General features: G+C 38.5%; 1 pseudogene; it reads right to left on the bottom strand.

Moving 5' to 3' along the window:
* Positions 1-7,889: 7,889 nt before the first annotated feature.
* On the bottom strand, positions 7,890-8,094 carry LOC123246834 (annotated as a pseudogene).
* Positions 8,095-25,045: the final 16,951 nt, after the last annotated feature.

Raw genomic sequence — 25,045 nt, forward strand, 5'->3', positions numbered from 1 at the left:
CTGAATCTACTTCTTTTTATTTTCATCCTTTGTTAAGAAAGCTAGCTCTCCCTCCCTCCCCAAAACAAAACAAAACATCACCAGAGAAGGGATTAACTCTGAATACAAATTGAAGCAGAATTCTTTCACTTCCTTTATGTGTTTGCGTGTGTTTCTTTTGCAACGGGGCTAATGAATCCACATGTATAATCAATATCATATTGCTTGCCTTCTCAAAGGATGGGAGGGAGAGAGAGTTCAGAACTCAAATATTTTAAAATGAATTAAAGTGGATTGAAAGCCAAGCCTAGAAAAACAGGAGGTCCTGGTTTCAAATACAACCTCAGATACTGCCCAGTCTCATAATGGTGGACAAGTCACTTGAACCCCCATTGCCTAGCCCTTACTGATCTTCTGCCTTGGAACCAATTCAAAGTATTCATTCTAAGAGGGTAGGTAAAGGTTAAAAAAATCGGTTAAACATATTCAAATATAATTGAGAAGTATTTAACAAATTAAAACAAATTTTAAGATACAAGGGATAGCTTAGTGAGTAGCAGAAGAAAGAGGCAAAAATAAAGGTGACTGAAAAAACAAAGAATATCATTAAAAGATAATTTAAAAATTTAAAGTAAGAGTTTGGAGATATTTGGAAGGTTCTCTTCCTTAGAGTATAGGATTCCCTTTTCCATCCTTAGCTTTCTTCACCAGCTTCACTATCTTCCTCAGAACCTTAGCATTCTTGACACTAGAATTAGAGATTTAGGGTCAAAAGGGAACTCTAAAGCCATCTTTACCCTCAACTCTCTTTTTTTACACAAATGAGGAAAGTGAGTCCCTGGGAGGCTAAGTGGAAATGCCAAAGGATGTTGGGGTAGTGTTAGAGGTGAGTTTTGAATCCAGGTCCTAAGAACCTTTTCACCCTCTCTTGAAAACTACATCCGCTCCCAGAAGCTTTCCTTGACCATCCCAGGCAACAGTGCTCCTTCCCCCAATCCAAACTGGAATTGCTGTCTGTCCTTTCTGTGGTCCTATTACCTAGCTCTTTCCTGTAAGTCTTGAAAGATGTCTTTGATATCTCTCATGGCACCTAACTTAAGACTGGGCACATAGTAGGTACTCACATATTTGGAGAATTGACTTCCCCTGAATATTCCTCCCTTGATTCTCCTTTTATCCTTAGGGGTTGACATTCATGTGCATCTCAAGAGAGAGCTTTGGAGGACGCCTTGTTTGCTGTGTGACCTCAGACAAGTCACTTACCCTCTCTGGTCCTCAGGTTCCTCCTCTTCCTCTGCAAAATAAGGAGGTTGGATTGTAAAACTTCAAATTTAAATTTCTTTGGCTGGGTGCATTCCACCCGGTCAAAAAAAAAAAAAAAAAAAAGGGGTAGAGGGGGTGGAATCCTTTAGATCTGTAAAAATGAAGGTTTAATCATCTTTGAGGTCTTTTCTAGATCTAAAACTACAAATTTGTATTCTCTTTATCTCTTAATCTCTCCTTCCCTCCCCTCCCCCAATACTGATTGTAATGGGTTTTGAGCAGCTGTTTTCCCAAGTTGGACCACTATGTCCTTTCTTTGAAATCCTATATATGTTATTTCATGCATTTAAAAACATTATTCTATGAAGAGGGTTCATAGTCTGATCACTAGGCCGCCAAATGGGTCTGAGGCACACAAAAAGCAGCAAGAACCCCAGGTCTAGCCTCTGAGCTGGTGGCAATCTTGTCTCTGCCCTGGCACTCTTCAGGAGCCCTTGGGGATTCATCTCTTGCTATTAGTGTTAGAAGCCCCCAGAAGGGCTCTCACACCCGGGAGACACTTGGTTTAGGAGTATGACAAAAAGGGACAAAGTGTTGCAGCCAGTCACAGCAGCAGTGGCTGCTAGCCAGCCACCCCCCCCCCCCATGAGAAACCTGCTACTTTGCCGGCTCAAAAGGAAGGCATGGAGGCCTCCCCCTGCCAAAGGCCCCATCCTTGAGGCTGAACTTCTTAGCGGGTTCCTGCTCAGTAACAAGGGTTATCCATCTCCCTCATCATAAAGAGCTCTTGGGGCGTTGGGGCTGACACACTCATTATCCAAGGCGAAAGCCTCAATTAGAACGGGACAAAGGAGAGACCACAAGCCAAAAATGGCAACCCACAAACCCAGCCAGACTGGCTTCTAGCTAATTGGAAGGGGAAAGCAAAGCGATGGAGTCAGGGCATTTTGTGAATTGAGAACAGGCACCATCATCATTTTATTATTGAACTAACAATGCAGAAGGTGCATTGTTCACCCAGTAACCATGTGCCAGGAAAGGGATGTGTGGGCCGCCTTGCAGATGAGATGGAAATCAGCTCACTTGGGTTAATTTTGCAGACAATAAAGTGCTTCTCTATTATTTCAAGCATGATGGTAAGGTCCACTTGGGGCTAGGCTGGATTTTGAAATCCCTCCTAATAGAAGACTTGTAATATATCATAAAATGGCAAATGGTAACTATGCCCAGGGCAGCTGGGAAGTTCAGTGGATAGAAAGGCAGGTCTGGAGGTGGGAGGTCCTGGGTTCAAATCTAGCTCCAGACACTTCCTAGCTGTGGGACCCTGGGCAAGTTCACTTAACTCGCATTGCCCAGCCCTTACCACTCATCTGCCTTGGGAGCAATATTTAGTATCAATTCTAAGACAGAAGATAAGGATTCAAAAAATCATAACGTACCCTCTTACAGCTAGAACTAATGATTTATCATTGTAAAGGATCACATTTGATCCTCCAGGAATTTAATAGCTAGAAAGGGCCTTGGAGACCACAACAACACTTGCATATGGATAGGGCAAGTTAATCCTTGTCTTAAACTAAAGAAAATTCAGACCTGGAGAAGTGAATTAATTTGCCCAGGGGCCAACCGGGGAGGTGAGGCTAGAGTCCAAGTCTCTGGACTTCCAGGTCAGTGCTAATTTTATAGATAACAGAACTGAACAGATCTATTTTAGCAGGATTTCTTTTTCTTCCCATAACAACCACCACCATCATAACAATGAAAATACAGAGGCACTTTGAATGGATTCTTTCTCCTACTCAGAATCAACATAACCTTCCCCCAGAGGTGGTCACCTAGCCTTTGCCTTCAGACCTTTACTGAGGGAGAACCATTGCCTCCTAAGGGAGCCCCTTCCACCTTCAGATGCCTCCTCCCAAGTTTGCATCATCTGCTAATTGGGGACACATGTCACCTCTTCCTTTATCTAAGTGATTTATAAAAATAGTAATCAACATAGGTGGGGCAGCTTGGCATGAGAGAGAGCCCTGGCCTCTAAAGCAGAAAGACCTGGCTGGATTTAAGTCTGACCTCTGACACATATTGGCTGTGTGTGTGTGTGTGTGTGTGTGTGTGTGTGTGTGTGTGTGTGTGAGAGAGAGAGAGAGAGAGAGAGGAAAGAGGAGAGAGAGAGAGCGTGGGTCCATTATTTAATCACTTAGTGCCCCCAAACAGGTTATAAACCAGAGAAGATTCAGTCCTCATTGGTAGACTCCATTTCCTTTGTGTGGCCTGGAAGGAATCAATAATCAATTAATAAATAAGCTTTTAATGGGAGTCTAATTAGGTATCATATACTATTAGCTCATTTCACAGATGAGGAAACTGAGGCAAATAGGGTAAAATGACTTGCTCATGGTCACCTAGCTGCCAAGTATCTGAGGTTGGATTTGAATTCAGATCCTTCTGACTTTAGGCTCAGTATTCTATCCCCTCTACCACCCAGCCTAAATGAAATAGTTTCTGTCTTCGAAGATCCCTCATTCTATCCAGAAAGAGAGTAGGCACATATACAAGTCTACACAAACTACATACAAACACAGAACACTCATCATTCCTTGCCCTGGACTTGTTCCAGACCACCCTGATGCCATTTCAGGACCTCCACCAACCAGAGCCATGAGCCTATCTAGCCTTTCTCCTCACCTACTGCACCAACCCATCAAAATTCAATCTAGTTCAACTCTAAATTTACCATAGGCACCTTTTGCTCAGCCTTTACATACAAAGTCAACAATGAATTGTCCCTGCTCTTCCATTCAACTGGGGGGTATGTAGCACAAACAGATAAATGAAAAGTAAAGAGGATCATTTGAGGAAGGAATGAGTGCTGGGAAGATCATGGAAGGCTTCATGTAAGAGGCAGATCCTGGGAAGAGTCAAAAATATGGAATAGAAAATTAATCTTGAAAGATACAGACTCTGAAGTGCTATGGCCTCTTCCATGAAACCTTCTCCAGTGAATCACTGGTTTATTCACTTCCTAGTCAAAGTGGGCTTCGATTCCTCCCCCTCCACACTCCCTCACCCCAGCTTCTCTCATTGACCTCCCTTCCAGGTATGTCTCTGCTCTGGCCCCCACATCTAAAACACAATAAAATACACTTACCCATGGCTTATGTATGATGGAAATACCTTACTGCCCATTCTTGTATTGGCTTAAGGATTTTATTCTACTGTTTGTATGTCCTGGCTGTATGTATCTGTCTCGATGTTGTCTAACTGGGAATGGGAGCTCCGGAAGGGCGAAGGGTCTGACCTATAAAGTTCCCTCTGTAGCTTAGCACTAGCTTCTGCATAATCAGGTGCTTAATAAAGGCTGTTGGTGATGGTGCTGCTGATGATGCCAGAGCTGATGGTGCTGATGATGCTGATGCTGATGAGGCTGCTGATGATGCTGGTGCTTGGGTAGGCGATGACAATGGTCATGAGCACATCATGATCATCACCCTGTGAGGACAGTCCTGTGGATGAGCAGTGGAGTGTGGAGGAAGGATCTTTAGCCAGAGCACCTTAGACTTAGAGAAGGGACTTCAGAGGCCTCGTCGTCCAAACTACATCTGGCAGGAGGAATAAGTAGCCTGTACGTGTCACAAAAAGGGATCGTGGAACTTGACTTGAAGACCTCCAGGGAGGGGAAGCCTAAACCTCCCAAAGCAGACCTACCTCTCTGCTTTTGGACAGCAACCTCTCAGTCTTCTGTTGGTTCCAAAAGCATGCTACAGTACACCCTTAACCTAATGAATTAGTAAACATGTTCACCAGAACAAGAGAGGCAACACGGCGGAGTAGACAGAGAGAGCAGCCTCACTGAATAAGGAATAAGAAAAAATAAGAAAAAAAATAAGGGAAAAAAAAGAGTTTTTCTGACCTATCCTATCTGTGTGACCCTAGAGAAGTCGCTTGACCTCTTAAGTGTCCCAGACAAATGTCTAAAACTCTTAAAGTGCCGAAGGAGGCTCAACATGAATGAGATTCTCTCTTACAATGCCCACTTTAATTCCATTGAATTGAGTCAAATAAGCATGCACTTAGTGCTTGCCTTGTTGGTTCCTCCCAGTCCTCAGAGAGCTTACATTCAAATAAGGGGTAAAAATACTGACAACTGCAAAGTGTGTAAATTGTATACACAAGAAATATGAAGTAATTTGGAGCACCCAAAATTGGGGAAGTCAGAAAAGGCCTCTTGTAGGATGGAGCATTTGAATTCAGCCCAAAAGGGAACTGGGAATTACAACTAGGGATATGGTAGATAGAGGTTGGGACTTGGAGTCCAGAACTTGAGTTCAAATCTTGCCTCAAACACATTCAGATAGAAGCAATATATCCCTAAACAAGTCACTTTACCTCTCTTTGCTTTGGTTTCCTCCATCTGTAAAATGGGGATAATATTAATACTTACTTCAAAGGGTTGTTGAGTTAACATGTTAAAGTACTTTGCAACCTTAAAGTACTATATAAGTATTAATTATTCATATTAGTAAGTTAATGTTAATATTATGATTAATTATGATTGATATTTAATAATAAGGAAATAGGTCTTGCTCAACGACACATGTAAAATCCAGTGGAATTGCTGGTTGGCTACGGGAGGTGGGGTTAGAGGAGGGGAGGGAAAGAACATGATTATGTAACCATGGAAAAAAATTCTAAATTAATTAAATAAAATTTTTCAAATTAAAAATTATAATTAATATTAATAATAGTTGGGGGAGGAGGGCAAAAATTGCAAGCATGGGGGTAGCCTTTGCAAGGGAACAGATATAGAACATGGAATATTATAAAAATGACATAGTGGACCCATTTGGCTAGAATGCAAAGTATGCAAGTAAGACATATAAAGAACTGGGAAAGATAGTCTTGAGACAGATTTTGAAAGGGTCAAACAAGAGAGTTTGAGTTTGCATTTTATTCTCAACCAGGGGTTCTGAACCACTTGGGCAGTGTCTGGTGAAGTATATAGACCCCTTATTTGCATCATGTTTTTAAATACTTAAGCCAAAATATATTGGATCACAGAGGAAACCAATTATGTTGAAATCCAATTGGGGTAGGTAGATGACACAGTGGATAGAGCCCCAGGCCTGGAGTCAAGAGGACCTGGGTTCAAATTTGGCCTCAGATACTTCCTAGCTGTGTGAGACCATGGACAAATCAATGAACCCCTATTGCCTAATCCTTGACTTTGTCTTAGAGTTATTACTAAGACAGTAAGTATCAGAGAAGAAGTCTGAATTTTTTCTTTGTCTTTTATGTGGGGTTTCCAGTGCCTTATTTTAAAATTTGGGTTAAGTATGCATCTCTGAGTTTCTAAACTTTTTTCTATGTCACCTGCTGGCTCTCCTGTGTTGTCTGTGGCTTCTGCAGAACTCCCCCCAAATTCCCATTTACTATCTTATACCAACCCATGATATATCAAAACGGCAACGGGGAATGTTGTGCTGTGCAAGGGTTATCTGTAATGTGGTAGCGAGGCACACACTCGTGGCTAAAGAAAGTCCTCAACTGAAAATAGAGTGAGAATAAGTTCTATTACTAGATAATACAGTTTGTCAGTTTAGCATAATAGATTCTAGTTTGTTTTAGACCTTTAATTTGTGATTGAGTGATACTGAATAAGATGTTTTTCAACAATAATATAAACAACTGAGTGATATTTGATGTAGTAAACAACATATGCTTTTCTTAAAAGCAACAGATAAACATACACAGAGCCTCTGATAAGACAATCAATGAGGAAATACCATAAACAACTTTATCAGTAATTTTCTAGTGAATTACCAATCAAATTATGTGGTAAACAACTTCAGTGAAAATTATAAATACCCACCTGAGATCCTAATCATTAGCCTGCTCTTAAGTAGGGTTGGCTCTTGTATTCCTAGAAATTGAGACTCACGCACAAGTCTGGATGGAGCAGGAACAGTGCTGATTGGTTGGCAGAGATTGGAAGACTTGCCAAATGACTATGCCAGGGGAAGTTGGCCTCACTTGGCTTTTAGCTGGACAGAGAGGGAACTAAATGTAGTCTAGTAAAAAAAGATGACACTTGAACCTCTAAAACATCAGGGTGGTAGGGTTATGTTTTTAGAAGGTATTGTCTGTATGCTTTGATAAAATTTGATTGCATGACTGTGATGTATAAACCTAATTAGTGCTTTGGTCCCACTAGTCAGCATTTGTCATGGTGAGTCAGATAGGCATGCACTACATCTTCTTTGTGGTCCCTCTCAGTTTTCTTGCTTTATTCTCTTAGTGATTTGCCTCTTCATATGATGACAGGTTAAGTAAGAAACCCTCTTAGGCCTTTGGAAAATAAGCATTCCTCCCTTCTTCAAGGTTTTATCAACTTGCTTCCTCTTTCTCTTCAAGACTTTACAAACTCTACTTTTATTCTACATTTCAAAAAACTTTCCCATATTCCCTCAGTTCCCCTGGCCACTTTTTAAAAATCACAACTGAGGATGATCTTTTTAAATTATATGTACAACTTAACATAGTATGAAGAGGATTAATCTTTAGGTGGCTCAAATAGTTGTCCAGAGTCCAATAAAATGGTCATTGCTGATGGTCATGGAAATCATAGAAGCAAGATTCATAAATATAATTTAGTCCAACTTGATGAAGCTGATGTCTTTTGCATATTGTTGGAAGCTCTCGTGGTACATGTTCGGATTGTACTTGCAGATCAGGCCATGCCAATTAGAACACAGGCAGCACCCTATGGCCATATTTGTGAGGGTGGCTCCAATAGAGCTGCTGGTGACCCCTTAAGGGACTGAGGGAAGGCAAGGGCAAGAAATAGAAGGGCATGGTAGGGAGGATAAGTAGGGCTGTTTAGAAAGGTGGGCAGGATAAGAACTAAAAGGTAAGGGGGGAAAAACAAGGGAGGGACCCTTAGAAAAGTGGGCCAATTTGGAACTAGGAGAGCAAACAGAGAGGTTGAGAGATTACTAAGAAGGAGTGCAATTGGAGAGATAGTAGAGAGAAGAAATTAGACAGGTGAGGAGGGATACAACAAAAAGAAAGAGAAGGACAAACAGTGAGGAAAAACAGAATGGAGGGCAATACACAACTAATAATTATGACATTGAAAGCAAATGGGATAAATTCACCTATAAAATAAAAATAGATAGAAAATGAAAACTCAGCAATATGTTTTTTTTTTAAACCCTTGTACTTCGGTGTATTGTCTCATAGGTGGAAGATTGGTAAGGGTGGGCAATGGGGGTCAAGTGACTTGCCCAGGGTCACACAGCTGGGAAGTGGCTGAGGCCGGGTTTGAACCTAGGACCTCCTGTCTCTAGGCCTGACTCTCAATCCCCTGAGCTACCCAGCTGCCCCCAATATGTTGTTTATAAGAAACACACTTAAAAACAAGAGACACATATAGAGTATATATGTAAAAAATAAAGGGCTGGTGATTGGGGAATGGCTAAACAAATTGTGGTATCTGTGGAATACTACTGTGCTAAAAGAAATAACGAACTGGAGGATTTCCACGTGAACTGGAATGACCTCCAGGAATTGATGCAGAGTGAAAGGAGCAGAACCAGGAGAACCTCATACACAGAGACGGATACACTGTGGCACAATCGAACATAATAGACTTCTCTACTAGCAGCAATGCAATGATCCAGGACAACTCTGAGGGACTTATGAGAAAGAACACTATCCACATCCAGAGAAAGAACTGTGGGAGCAGAAACACAGAAGAAAAACAACTGCTTGATCACATGGTCAATGAGGAAATGATTGGGGATATAGATTCTAAATGATCACCCCAGTGGAAATACTAATAATATGGAAATAGGTCGTGATCAATGATACGTGTAAAACCCAGTTGAATTGCTCATTGACTATGGGAAATGAGAGAAAGGTGGGGAGGGAAAGAATATGAATCATGTAACCATGGAAAAACATTATATAAAGAAAGCAAAGGTAGCAATCATGATCTTTGAGAAAGTTAAATCTAAAATAAATATAATCAAAAGAGATAAACAGAGAAACTATATTATGTTAAAAGGTACCATAGATAATAAAGCATTGTCAATCTTAAATCTATATTCACCAGGGGGCAGCTGGGTAGCTCAGTGGATTGAGGGTCAGGCCTAGAGACGGGAGGTCCTAGGTTCAAATCTGGCCTCGGACACTTCCCAGCTGTGTGACCCTGGGCAAGTCACTTGACCCCCATTGCCCACCCTTACCACTCTTCCACCAAGGAACCAATACACAGAAGTTAAGGGTTTAAAAAAAAAGGTTTTTTTAATCTATATTCACCAAATGTTATAGCATATAGATTTTAAGGGAAAAATTAAATGAGATACAGATGGAAATAGATAAAACAATAGGAGAGGACTTTAATCTCTCCTTCTCAAAACTAGATAAATCTAATAAAAAATAAATAAGAAAGAAGTCAAGGAGATGAATGGAATCTTAAGTAAGTTAGACAAGATAGATATCTGGAGAGAACTGAATGGGAACAAAAGAGGGTACTTTCTTCCCCGTGGCACCTTCACAAAAACTGACCATATATTAGAACAAAAGAATATTATAGCTAAGTGTAGAAAATCAGAAATATTAAATGCAACCTTCTCAGACTATGGTACAATAAAAATTGCATATAATAATAGACTATGGAAACAAAAAGTAAAAAACTAATTGGAGACTAACAATCTTAAAGAGTGAATGGGTTAAATTATAAGTTATTGAAACAATAAATAATTCACGAAAGAAATTATATGAGACAACTGAGTGAAACCTATGGATATAGCAAAAGCAGTAATTTGATGAAAATGTATATCTTTAAGTACTTATATTAATAGAACAGAGAAAGAAAAGATCATTGACTTGGGAATGCAATTTTTAAAAAAACTAGAAAAAGAACAAATTAAAAGTCCCCAACTAAACCCCAAATTAGAAATCCTAAAAATTAAAGGTGAGATTAATAAAACTGTAAGAAAACCATTGAATTAATAAATAAGTCTAGGAAATGTTTTTTGAAAAAAATAAACAAAATTGATAAACCATTGGTTAATTTAATTTAAAAAAGGAAAAGAAAACCAAATTGTTAGCAATAAAGAGGGAAAGGGTGCCTATACCACCAGTGAAGATGCAATTAAAGCAATCATTAGACGTTATTTTGCTCAATTATATGAAAACAAATTTAAAAAGAAAGAAAAATAGAATACTCACAAAAAACCAAACTGCCTAGACTATCAATGCAAGAAATAACATGCCGAAATACGCCTACTTTATAAAAAGAAAGTGAACAAACCATGAATGAAATTTCTAAGGAAGAAGCATCAGGACCAGATGGATTTACAAGTGAATGCCACCAAACATTTGAGCATCACCTAATTCAAATATCAGATAAATTATTTGAAATAACATGTAAAGAAGCAGTCTTATCAAACTCTTTTATGAAACAAATATAGTACTGATACCTAAACCAGGAGGAGCAAAAATAGAGAAAGAAAATTATAGATCAATCTCATTAATGAATATAGATGCAAAAATCCTAAACAAAGTACTAGTTAGCAGGCTACAACATAATCACATTGTGCCCAAACAGAATTTATACCAGGAAATGCAAGAATCATTTAATATAAGGAAAACTATCAACATAATTGATAACATCAATAACAAAAGCAATAAAAACCATTTGATTATATCAGCAGATGCAGAAAAAGCCTTTGACAAAATACAATGCCTATTCCTATTAAAATCATTTAAAGAGGGGGCAGCTGGGTAGCTCAGTGGATTGAGAGCCAGGCCTAGAGACAGGAGGTTCTGGATTCAAATCTGACCTCAGACACTTCCCAGCTGTGTGACCTGGGCAAGTCATTTGACCCCCATTGCCTACCCTTACCACTCTTCCACCTATAAGTCAATACACAGAAGTTAAGGGTTTAAAAAAAAATCATTTAAAGAACAGGTATAAATGGATTTTTTTCTTAACATGATATGAATCATCTACTTAAAACCATGGGCAAGTATTATCTGTAATGGGAAGAAGCTGGAAGCCTTCCCTATAAGATCAGGAGTGAAACAAGGAAGCCCATTATCACCAATATTATTCAACATAGTATTAGAAATTCTAGTAATAGCAACGAGAGTAGAAAGAGAAATCAAAGGAATCAGAATGGGCAAAGAGGTAATAAAACTATCTCTGATTGCTGCTGACATGATGGTATTATGTGGAAAATCCTAGAAATTTAACCAAAAAGTTAGCTGAAATTATCAATAATTTTAGCAAAATAGCAGTATACAAAATAAATCTACACAAATCTTCAGCATTTGTATATATTACTGACAAAGTCCTGCAAGAAAAGTAGAAAGAGATACTCCATTTAAAATAACAACAAATAGAATAAAATACCTGGGACTATACCTGCCAAAACAAATCTAGGAACTACATGAATATAATTATAAAACACTTTTTACAAAAATAAAGTCAGGTATTAATCAGAGAAGTATTAGTTGTTCATGGATGGACAGAGCCAATATGATTAAGATGACAATCACACCTAAACTAATCTACTTATTCAATGTCATTTCAATTAAATTACCAAAAAACAAATTTTTCAATTCAGAAAAAAATAATAGCAATTCATTTGGAAGAATAAAAGATCAAGAACATCAAAGGAATCAATTTTTAAAAATCCATAAAGGAAGGTGGTCTAGCAGTACCAGATTTTAAATTGTATTATAAAATAGAAATTATCAAAACTATCTGATAAGGCTAAGAAATTCAAAGATAAATCAATGGAACAAAACAGACATACAACAAACAACAGTAAAAGGTTATACTGATCTTGTATTTGACAAAATCATAGATACAATTTTTTTTTTTTTTTGGATAAGAAATCAATGTTTGGCAAAAATTTCTGGGATAACTGGAAACTAGTATGGCAAGAAAGTAGGTAGAGACCAATATCTTACACCATTCATCAAGATCAGATCAAAAGGGATACATGATCTAGATATAAAAGTAGATCCTATAAGTAAGTTAGAAAAACAGGGAACATACTTATCAGATTTATGGATAGGAGAAGAATTTATGAGTCAACAAGAGATGGAGAGCATTGCAAAATGTAAAATGGAGAATTCTGAGTACATTAAATTGAAAAGGTTTTGTACAAATAAAATAAATGTTGCCAAGACTGAAGGAAAGCAGAAAATTGGAGAAAATGTTTTTATAGATAGCTTCTCAGATAGAAATCTCATCTCTAAAATATATAAAGAACTTTGTCAAATTTATAAGAACAAGAGCCACCTCTCCCAATTGATAAACAGGTAAAATATATGAACGTATGCTTTTTAGATAAAGAAATCAAAACTATGTATAAATACATGAAAAAATGCTTTCAATCCCTACTGATTAGAGAAATGTAAACCAAAACAATTCTGAGATATCATTTTACACCCATAAAACTAGCTAAAATGACGAAAGGGCAATGTCACAAATGTTGGAGGGAATATAAAACAATAGGGACACTCATGCTCTCTTGGAGGAGCTATGAACTGATCCAACCATTTTGGAGAGCAATTTGGAATTATACCTAGAGGGTTATAAAACTGTCTATACCCTTAGACTCAGCAATAGTATTGCTGGGTCTGTTTTCCAAGGAGATCAGGGAAAAAGGGAAAGAATCCATATGTTCTGATTTGTCCTATTTCTAGTAGCTTTCTTTGGGCAAAGAATTGGAAACTGAGGGTATGGCCATCAGTTGGGGAATGGTTGAACAGATTGTGGTATATAATTGTGATGGAATACTACTGTGCCATGAGAAATGATGAACAGATTGATTTTTTTTTAAACAGAAAGACTACATGAGAAAACAAGAAAACTACATGAGAAAATGAACAGAGAAATGAATAGAACCAAGAGAATATTATACACAGCCACAAAATTAATGCTGGAAAAATAAACTGTGAATGTTCTGTTCAGAAAGTGAACAGAAAGGTGAAACATAAAAGATTTAATTTATGTATACATGTTGGTCTCCTTGAGGATATCTTTTGTGATGCAGGGAGGGTGTGGAGAAGCTGGGACACTTGTGGATGGAATTTATTATGTGGAAATGAAGAAAAGTAAGAAAAACATATAGGAGATTTGTGATTTCATTCATGTATTATCTCCTCTTTCTTTGCATATGGAAATAATTGTTTTGTTAGGTTTTGTAAAATTTGGAATTAAAAAAAACAAAACACCCAACATCCTTCATTGATTCTCTGCTGAAAGAATATAGTCAATTGAGAAAGGCTTCCAACTTCTACAGGTTGCCTTCATTGCCACCCAACTGTAGACCACCCCTACTCCTTGACCTGGAGCTCTGAATATTATACTTCTAATCACAAGAGAATAATTATAATCATTTCCTCTCTTTCCCATTTTTCCCTAAGCCTCTTTCCTCCTAAACAAACTTTTTGTTCATTCTTACGGCAACCTCTAGTCCAGGGGTCGGCAACATATGGCTCTCGAGCCATACCTGGCTCTTTTGAGGGCCAGATATGGCTCTTTCTGGAGGAGCCATAAAGTCGATTTTTTTTCAGGTGCTGTTACAGGAGCGGCACTGGGAGCACTGCACGGCTCTCACGAAATTACATTTTAAAAAATGTGGCGTTTATGGCTCTCACAGCTGAAAAGGTTGCCGACCCCTGCTCTAGTCCTTTCATTATTCCTTTTTCTAGGTCATCATGGCTTCTCACTTTCTTCCCTCAGTTCACAGCCTTTACCCTATAGTTTATCTGTCAAAAGAAGCATAAAAAGGTAAACACAAGAGAACAATTATAGAGAACTAAACAAAGACAAGCTGCTTAGGTTCTCATATGGAGAGATGATATATTAATCTCCTCAGAACTCTATTACTATCTAGGGACAGAAAAAAAGAGTCTAATTAGATAGAGAGCCTAGAATTAGCTCTGCTTTGTTTTAGTGATCTTAAAAGAAGAATCAAAAGGAAGGAAAAGACAAAAATATTTGAGGGGAATGGGAAGGGAAAGAAAAATGGTTCTCATGCATTTGAGATGGGCAAATAGAAGTTTATCCAATGAGGAAGAGCTTATAGGAGAGAGAATGGTCCTTGAAACTCACTGTCATCTGTTCTGGTCAAAGGAAGGAAAAATATATATGGACACAATTGGGTACAAAAAATAAATTTCATCCAAAGGTAACGGGAGGGAAAGGGCTAGAACAAAGGGGTTGGGGAGGGTGGAGAAGAGAAAGAGTAGATGAAAGGAAGGATTAGTCAAAAACAAACTCTTAGAGAGGGGATGAGAAATAAAGAGAAGAAAAGTATAAGATAATAGGATGAAGAGAAATACATGCAAAATTAACAATCACAATCCTGAATGTGAAGGGGATGAACTCACCCATAAAACAAAATAGTGTAGCAGAATGGATTCAAAATCAGAATCCAAAGTATGTTGCTTACAAGAAATATATTTAAAACAGATACACATAGAGTGATAATAAGGACCTGGTATAGAATATATTATATTTCAGTTAAAATTTTAAAAAGAGATAGTGGTAACAATGATCTTAGACAAAGTAAAAACATAAAGAGAACTGACTAAAAGAGATAAACAGGGAAACTACATTTTGTTGAAAGGTACTATAGACAATGGATTAATAAATATTTAATGTATGCATCAGATGGAATAGCATCTAAAGGAGAATATAGAACTATATCACCAAGATTATATGCTCTGATGGGGTGATATTTACCAGGAATACAGAGTTAGAAAAATTCAGGGAAATTATAAACTTAATTGTACATATTAATACCCCTTTAAAACTCCCCTAACAAAAACATATCATATCAACAAGGGCAGAGAAAGCTTTTGATAAGATATAATACCTTTTTCTGTTGAAATGTACCAGAAAGAATAGGAATAAATGGACCTTTCCTAATGTGATAAGTAATATCTATCCAAAAGAGCAGCTAACTGGTGCAGTGGAATGAGCATCAGGCTTGGAGTAGGAAGATATGAATTTAAATTTGGTGTCAAACACTTACTATCTTTCTGACCCTGGCCAAGTCATTTGACCACTATTTGCTTCAGTTCCACATCTGTAAAATGGGAACACACCAGATAAGGAAATAGCAAAGCACTCTAATATCTTTGCCAAGAAATTCCCATGGACAAAAAGTACTTGGGATCATGTGGAGTCACACAACAATAATCTATCTAAAACCATGTTATAGGCTCTATCTGTTGTGGACAGAAACTAGAAGCCTTTCTAATAAAATAATAAAATATTATAAATATATGTAATAAATATAAATAATATTAAAAATAATTTCTATAATGTCAGTTATTACTATTACTATTCAGTATATTGCTAGAAAGGTGAACTATAGCAGTAGGACAAGTAAAAGAAATTGAAATAGGCACAGCCTAAGAAGGAACAAAGTATCACCTTTTGCAGACAATAGGATGATTTATTTAAAGAATCCTAGAGAGTCAATTGAAAAACGAATTGAAACAATAATGTCAATAATGTTGCAGGATAGAAAATAACCTGCATAGATGGTCATTATTTTTGTATATTACAAAAAAATTGGCGGAAAAGGATAGAAAAAGAAATCTCATTTCAAATACTTACAGATATAAATAAAGTATTGGGAGCTTATCTGCCAAACCACACATATAGAAACTATATGAATACAGTTATAACCCAGTCTTTACACAAATACAGGCAGTTCTAAATAACTGGAGAAATAATATTTTTTCTTGGGTAGGCCAAGCCAATATAATGAAAATGACAGTGTTAGCTAAATTAGTTTACTGATTCAATGCTATAGTAATTAAACCAATAAAGAATTACTTTATGGGAAACTGGAAAATGAGGGGATGCCCTTCGGCTGGGGACTGGATGAACAAACTGTGGTGTCTGTTGGTGATGGAATACTTTTGTGCTAAAAGGAATAATGAACTGGAGGAATTCCATGTGAACTAGAATGACCTCCAGGAACTGATGCAGAATGAAAGGAGCAGATCCAGGAGAATGTTGTACACAGAGACGGATACATTGTAGCACGATCAAATGTAACTGACTTTGCTACCAGTAGCTTGCAATGATCCAGGACATTTCTGAGGTTCTTATGAGAAAGATGCTCTCCACATCCAGAGACAGGACTGTGGGAGTAGAAACACAGAAGAAAAACAACTGCTTGATCACATGGATCGATGGGGATATGATTGGGGATGTAGACACTAAGTGATCACCCCAGTGCAAATATCAATAATATAGAAATAGGTCTTTATCAATGACACATGTAAAACCCAGTGGAAAATTGCTCATTGGCTATGGGAAGGGGGTGGGTGGAGGGGAGGGAAAGAGCATGAATCATGTAACCATGGAAAAATTTTCTTAATTAATCAATAAAATTAAATTTAAAAAAAGAATTACTTTATGGGACCAAAACAAAATAACAAAATTCATCTGGAGATCATTGGTGATAACTAAGTAAGAGACCTTTAGCCCTTCCCCAAAGAAAATGCTTGTTCCCTTCATTTATTAACCAAATTCTGTTAAAAAGGAAGACAGTCCTTAGGATTCCCAAGGATAAAGAAAATGCAAAAAGTAGCAGACTAGATGGTATCTCTGACCCAGATCCCAGACACAGGAATACACAGTAATTCTTCCTAGTAGATAGAAATGAATAATAATATATGAAAAATAATTTCTCATAGTTCCCAGGAGAAATTATTTTTCATATATATCCTCTCTCTATATTTCATATGGAGAGAGAGAGATAGACACACACACACACACACACACACACATATATATATATATACATATATATATATATATATATATATATATAGAGAGAGAGAGAGAGAGAGAGAGAGAGAGAGAGTTATATGGGTTAGGCAATTGGGATTAAGTGACTTGCCCAGAGTCACACAACTAGGAAGTATCTGAGGTGGGACTTGAAACCAGGACCTCTGGTCTCTAGTCCTTTTCTATCCACTGAGCCAACTAGCTGGCCCAGAAGTCTAATTTCTAAGATATAAAGGGAGCTGATTCAAATTTATAAAGATAAGGGTCATTCTTCAATGGATAAATGATCAAAGGCTATGAATAGGCAATTTCCAGAGGAAAAAATCCAAGCTATTAATAACCATATTTAAAATGCTCCAAATCACTACTAATTAGAGAAATGCAAATTAAAACAATTCTGAGATATCTTATCACACCTGTTATATTGGCAATGTTGACAATAAAGGAAAATGACAGATGTTCATGCACTCTTGGTAGAGCCATGAAACAGTCTAGACATTCTGGAAAGCAATTTGGATCTAGATCCAAATTTAACACCAAATATGGTATTGAAGTACACACACCCTCAAGTCAGGCTCCACTGGTCTGAGGTCAATGTTCTAAGAAGAAAGAAAGATGAAAAGGATCCAGATCCTTCTCAAAATATCTATAGCACCCTTTTGTGGTGTGTGTGTGTGTGTGTGTGTGTGTGTGTGTGTGTGTGTGTGTGTGTATTGGATTTGGAACTGGAAATGGGGAGGTTGCCCATGAGTTGGGGAATGTCTCCATGGATGATCAAGATGTTGAGTCAAGTCGTTTTTCATTCATGTCCAACTCTTCATGCCCCATTTGGAGTTTTCTTGGCAGCAACACTGAGTAGCTCACCTCTTCCAGCTCATTTGATAGAGGAGGAAACCAAGGCAGACAAGGTTCTTTTTTGAGGTCACATAGCTGGTAAGTGTTGGAGGTCACATTTGAACTTGGCCAAGCCCAGCACTCTATGATCTGGGCCAGTTAGCTAGAATACTATTAGACTATAAGAAATGGTGAAGGGCATGGTTTTAGAGGAATCTGGGAAAATTTGTATGAACTGATGCAAAGTGAGCCCAATAGGAACACTTTCTGCAAAAGTAGGAGATTCCCTTCTCAACTCTAGTACAGGATCTAGAACATGATCATGGACATTTCGACCTCCTGGGTAATGCCCAATTTGTAGACCACTTCCATTTTCCTTCAGAGCCAACTGATGGCTTCCTGGATGCTCTCATGGTGGAAGAGAGGCAGAAGAGGCCTGGCTGGATCTTCCTCATAGAAAAAACATCTCTCCTGAGGTTGGAACAGCCTTGGATATAGGAAACTTCTTCAGGAAGTGCTTTAGGAATGATTCCTTGGGGAGGAGGATAGAAGGTGAGATTTGGCAAAGAGGGAAACACAAATTAAACCCAAATGTTTCCTTGTGAACGTTTTATTCAATGTATAGACTTTATTTTCAAATGGTAGAAGCCCCCACCCCATATTCCAGTGCCTTCCGCCTCCATCCTCCTCCTTCCGCAGGCATTTATGGCTCTCACGGCCAAAAAGGTTGCCGACCGTTGCGCTAAGGGATGGAGAGTGAGGACATCTCTAAGCCACACACTACCTTCCCCCTTCATTCTATACCTTCATAACTCCCCACAATCCTTCCTGTCCAAAACTGCCCGGACTGGCTAGTCGGGAGTTGGAGCCAGATTGAGAGCCGTACGTTGCCGACCCCTGCCTTAGAGGCATGAGAACCAAAGGAGGAATAGAACAAAAGACAACCATGGCTATTAAATACTTTACACAAGTTGGGTTTTGTCTCTACAGCTCATAACATCTGGAATTAAATTGACTTGAAGAAATATTGAAGAAGAAGAATGTTCATTTGCTGCTTATAGCTTTCATCCAATTTGCAGTAATCATCAACATTTGAAGTACCAGGTCTATCCAAGATGACTTTTTTCACATGGCCAGGCTGCCAAAAGACCATAAAAGAGCGTTGGCTGCCATACCACATAGGATAAAAGAATTTGCCCTGTACCACCAAAAGGATTTGCCCTCATGGAGGAGATCACATTTCTTCCCAGGCAGAGGCCTTACTTTTTGGCAACTGGCCGATACTTTTTTGTCAGGAGAGGGAACGCCAGGCCTCTTCGCGGCGCTCATCACTTGGCCCTCCAAGTGTTCCCTGGGGAAGAACTGCCCAGTGATCTCGGAGCCCTGTATTGGCAACCATGTGGAGAGGCCAATTGGTTCTGGATTATAGTGAGCAAAGGCCCATTCTGGACAAATATTTCATTCCTCTTCATTGGTATATTCATCTCTTTTCTTCCCTCCAAATTGGTTATCTCATATGCAGCACTCTAAAATGGATGACATTGGCCCCATTCTGTTGTAGAAATTATTATCGTTTGATACATGTAAAACCCAGTGGAATTGCTCATTGGCTCCAGGAGGAAGGAGGGAGGAGGAAGAGGGAAAGAACATGAATCATGTAACCATGGAAAAATATTCTAAATAAAACAAACAAACAAACAAATAAATAAAAGAAGTTTTTTATTGTTGTTTCAGTTCTGTCCAACTCTTCATGACACCATTTGGGGTTTTCTTGGCAGAGATAAGTAGTTTGGAGTGGTTTACCATTTCCTTCTCCAGTTAATTTTTCAAAGGAAGAAACTGAGGCAAACAGGGTGAAGTGACTTGCCCAGGGTCACACTGCTAATTTGTATCTGAGGCCATATTTGAACTCAGATCTTTCTGACTCCAACACTGTGCTCTATCCATTGTACTACCTAGTTGTTTCTAGTGAATTCAGAGTTCCTGATTTAACCACCTACTTAGATTGAATACACAAAATCTTCCTGTTTAGGGCATCCTTTAGCTACATGTGATGCCATTCCCACTCCTCCCTGCCTCCCTACTCCCGATCCCAACTCAGGACTTTGTTATCAGTTTCCTGATAGTAGGGTCTCCCAGTGGTCCATAAAATGATTCTGGCTGGCTGAAACCTCTAAATAAGCCTGAAAAAGCTGTAAAAATCAAGCCCTGTAGCTTATGGGCTAAAGCTGCTTCCTATGAACAAGCAAACTTCTTTACTTTTCGAATAGGTTTCTTTCTTTTTTAGTATAGCTGCTTGTTTTGATTTGACCTTCAAGCTCAGGGACCTGTTGGTGAATGAAATACTTCCAGGAGGCCACCTCCCTCCCGGCTAAGAAATTCTCCAATAGGGGGCAGCTGGGTGGCTCAGTGGATTGAGAGCCAGACCTAGAGATGGGAGGTCCTGGGTTCAAATCTGGCATCAGACACTTTCTAGCTGTGTGATCCTAGGCAAGCCACTTCACCCCCATGGCCTAGCCCTTACTATTCTTCTACATTGGAACCAATACCCAGTACTGATTCTAAGATGGAAGGAAAGGGTTATTTAAAAAAAAATTCTCCAATAGCACTGGTCCCATGCCTCTGCTCACTTTCCTATTCTTGGGGCTGGGAAGGCAGATAGGGCTAATCTCTCTGCTGCCTGCAGTGCTTAATAAGAGAACAGGAGTGATTTTTGTCATTTTAGCTAACTTTTGTTTTAAGCATCTGTTTTGCAATGATGTTTTTGTTTTCATTAAAAAAAAAAACACCTTACTTTCTGTCTTAAAATTGATGCTAAAGCATTGGTCCTAAGACCAGAGGAGCAGGGGTTAAGTGACTTACACAGAGTCACATAGCTAGGATGTGTCTGAAGCCAGATTTGAACCTAGAATCTCTCGTGGCCAGATCTGGCACTCTAGCCACTGAGTCACTTAGTTGTCCCCTGATAGAGTTGTTTTTTCAGTAAGATAAGCACTTGTGATATATTAACTGACACATGTATCTTTAAATAACTGATAAGCATATTGAGACCTCTGGAAGGAGAGATCACCAATAGAAAAATATTATATAATTCCCTTTTATCAATAGTAATAAACTATCAATCCCTATGTGTGTGTGTGTGTGTGTGTGTGTGTGTGTGTGTGTGTGTGTCTTATGTTCTATATCAAATATTGCCCTTTTCTAGCTAGGGTTGGAAGGAAGGACTTAAAATGTAGCAAAAAACAAATTAAAATATAAAAATAAACTACCAAATTATATGGTAAATGAAGTAGGAGTGTCCATAGTTAAAAGTGCAAGAGGAATATTTGCAGTTAGGAAAAAAGAATGCTGACTAAGCACTGCTTTTATAGCTGGACAGAATTAGATAAGAATATATCCTATGAAAGCTTTGAAATTTTCAGCTGAAAAACTCTTAATTTTCCATTCTTTTCCTTTTGACTGATAAGATCACAGGAAAAAGGAATTTTATAGAGATTACCGGGGCACAAAATACACTGTGTGCAGAGGGTTTTTATTATGAGGTTTATTATTATATTATTATGTTTAAAGTCTTTCTTATATTGAATCAAAGCTACATTCTTGGTATATACCCAATCTGTTATGAATGTAATGTCTTTCTAATATGTTATAATTTTATTTAAAATTTGTGTGTCAATGTCATTAGGGAAATAGGATCATCATTTTCTTTCTCTAGTCTGTCTCTCCTTGGTTTGGATATTAAGGATATTTATATCATAGGAAAAGATCAGAAGTGTATCTTCTATTTCATTTTTAAAAAACTCTTACCTTCTTTCTTAGAACTAATACTAAATATTTATTCTAAGATAGAGGAGCAGTAAAGGCTAGGTGATTGGGTTAGGTGACTTGCCTGGGGTCACATAGCCGGGAAGTATCTGAGGAATTGAACCCAGGATTTCCCATTTCTAGGCCTGGCTCTCTATCTACTGAGCCACCTACCTTCCATAATTGCTATTTCTTAATGGGAAAGAGGTCTCAAGTTTTATACCAAAAGTTTGACTTCCTTCCCACCAAATACCAGTTCCACAATGAATACACATAGCATAGAAGCCCATTAATCCAAGTCAATAGTAAACCAGAAATCAAAGAAAGTAAACATATGAGGTGCAGTTAGGTGGTTCAGTGGTTAGAGAACCAGGTCTGGAGATGGGAGGTTCTGGGTTCAAATCTGTACACAGGCACTTTCTAGCTATGTGACCCTGGGCAAGTCACAACTCCCATTACTTAGGGTCTTGTAATTGATATTTACTAAGCAGAAGGCAAGGATTTAAAAAAAAAAAAAGAAAACATATGAATATATATATGTCAGACAAAACAAACTTGACCTCTCTCATTGGGTGCAAAATATCTTGACCTGATCAAGAGAGAAATTCCAGGATCTCACGCATAGGGAAATTGCCCAAAGTCTCTAGTGTAGAGAACTGGAGTAGGGCCAGGATGGATACTACCTCATGTTGGCTTCATCAGTTGTAAATTCCTCAAGGTCAGGGACTATCTTTAGCCAGCACTTAACATTCTGCCTCAAACACAGTAGGTGCATAATAAATGTTTATTGACTGACTTCCCAGAGACAATTTTTTCCCTTCAGAACCTTGAAGAGAGGCTGGCATCATGAATCTTCTTTTTTTAACTGGAAGTCAGAAGAGCCCCAGAATCCCACTTGGACACTCTTCTGCAAAGGGAAAGGAAGCCGGGAAGATGTAAGCACATTGCTTGGGGAAGAGAAAGGTATAACAGGACAGAGAGGAAGGGAGGGAAGGAAGGAGAGAGACATAGAGAGACAGTCAGAGACAGAGAGAAAGAGACAGACAGAGAGGAGATAGACACAAAGAAAGAAAGAAGCAAGAGACAGAAATAGAGAGAGAAGAGAGAGACAGAGAGAGAGAGAGAAAGAGACACATAGAGAAATCGAGAGAGAGAGAGAGAGAGAGAGAGAGAGAGAGAGAGAGAGAGAGAGAGAGAGAAAGGGAGAGAGAGAATAACTAGGGGAATCAGAAAAGACAGTGATACTCTGAAGAAAAATATGAGTTCTTGAAGGTGAGGAAGATATGCATTTGAGACATGGGGAACTACTCTGCAAAGGCCCAGAGGTAGGAGATATAATCTTATGTTCCCAGACTGGCTAGTGTGAAAGGGAATTCTTTATTCTCTTTGTCCATTTTGAGTTAACACTTGGTTAACACTAACTTTAGTACCCTTACTTAGTACCTCACCAGACTTTGAAGTGTGAATCAGACTTTCTTTTAGTACCCCTACTGTAGTACCAGACACTAAGTAAGAGTGTTTAGCAAGTCTAAAGTGGGTAACAACTCAGCCAGTCAGGAAATTGTGAATCGTTTTGATAAGAGTTTACACCTCTGGAGGATGAGAAGTGGATCCCACAAGACACTGGCCCTTGGGCAGTGCTAGACAATTTGAAAGCTGTGATTGTCCCCTATGAAGAGGGGAAGAGACAAGAAGACACTATAAAAGCCCTGAATTTCTGGGGCTAGAGGTTGGCTTCAGGAGTTGTCCTTGACAGGTCACTGTCTTTAGCTCGAACTGCCTCTTGGAGGGAACTTGAGTGAGTGAAAAGCTGGCCTTCCTTTCCTGACTTCTGGAGAGAAATTAATTCTGGTCAAGGGTTAACAGGTTAACAAGACATGCAGGGCTGAATTGAGCACCGGAACAATATTTAGTGTGATAGACTAAATATCTTCTCTACCCTCTTTTTGTATTTCTCAACTTTCACTCTCTCCATCTATTTTGCAGATAAAAACTATTGAAAGTCATTTTGATTTGAGCTATAATATTTTAAATCAGCAACCACCATATTATTTATAATTTTCATATATTTTAGTCAAACCCTTAATTTTAATTCCTTACTCTAGCAGTCTGGTTTGACCGGAACAGAGTATGTGAGGAGAGTTACATGAATTGTGCCTTCAAAAGCAGGTGGGAAATATGTTTTGGAAGACTTTAAATGCTAAGATGAAGATTCTGTATTTTGTCTTAGGGACAAAAGAGAGCCATCGCACTTTTGAGGTGAGGGTAGAATTTGAACTTGGATCCTCTGACTTTAAATTCAGTTTTCTTTCCATTGAGACTACAATTAAAATGTAAGCTACCAAAGGGCAGGAACAATCTTTGTTTTGCTTGTATCCCTAGCACTTGGCACAATGCCTAGAACATAACTAGTGTTTAATGCTTGCATAGAAGAACAGTTGGGCAAGGGGTACAGCAGAAGTAGGAATCATAGAATCCCAGGGTCTCAGAGTTGGATGGAATCACCAAGATCATCTGAAAAATATCTGAACAGGAACTCCTGATCCCTTGTTATCATCAAGGGCTGCCCAACCTTTGCCTGAAGACCTTCTGGAAGGGGAAGATCTTGGCTCAAACCTAGCTGGAGTTAACATCCTTCTGCTTTTTGTTACCTGTATGACCTAAGGCAAGTACCTCAGTTTCCTCCTTCTCTTCCAGAATAATAGCTAACATTTATATAATGCTTTAAGATTTGCAAAATACTTTGCATATGTTATCTCATTTGATTCTCATGACAACTCTAATACTATTATTATTCTCATTTTTCCGTTAAGGAAGCTGAGACTGAGTGGTTAAGTGACTTGCAGTTTGAGCCAAGGTTAGAAATCAAGTCTCTCCTTAGACTACATATCATATTGTGTTTTGTGTGATAATACATGTATAACTCAGACTGAATTGCCTGTCAACTCTGGGAAAGAGGAGGGAGACAATTTGGATTATGTAACTTTGGAAAACTCACATGGAAATTAAAATAAAATAAAGATAAAACATTAAAAAATGAAAACTTCAATGAGGACAGTTGATACTCTGTCACATTGCTATTACTGCTGCCTCATCACTGTGGCACCCAGTTGCTCTGTAAAATTAGGATAACCTCCAAGAGAGGAGCCCCAACTATGATGCTACATTTCTAAGGTAGCCTTCCAGACAGCTCTTAGAGGCAGTGAGGTGCTCAGTGGTTAGATGGGAGGTTCTAGATTCAAGTCCGATCACAGATACCTCTTAGCTATATGACCCTGGGCAAGTCACTTGACCCCAGTTGGCTAGCCATTGGAACCTGGGAACCAA

Source organism: Gracilinanus agilis, chromosome 4, assembly GCF_016433145.1.
Source record: "Gracilinanus agilis isolate LMUSP501 chromosome 4, AgileGrace, whole genome shotgun sequence".
Lineage (NCBI taxonomy): Eukaryota > Metazoa > Chordata > Mammalia > Didelphimorphia > Didelphidae > Gracilinanus > Gracilinanus agilis.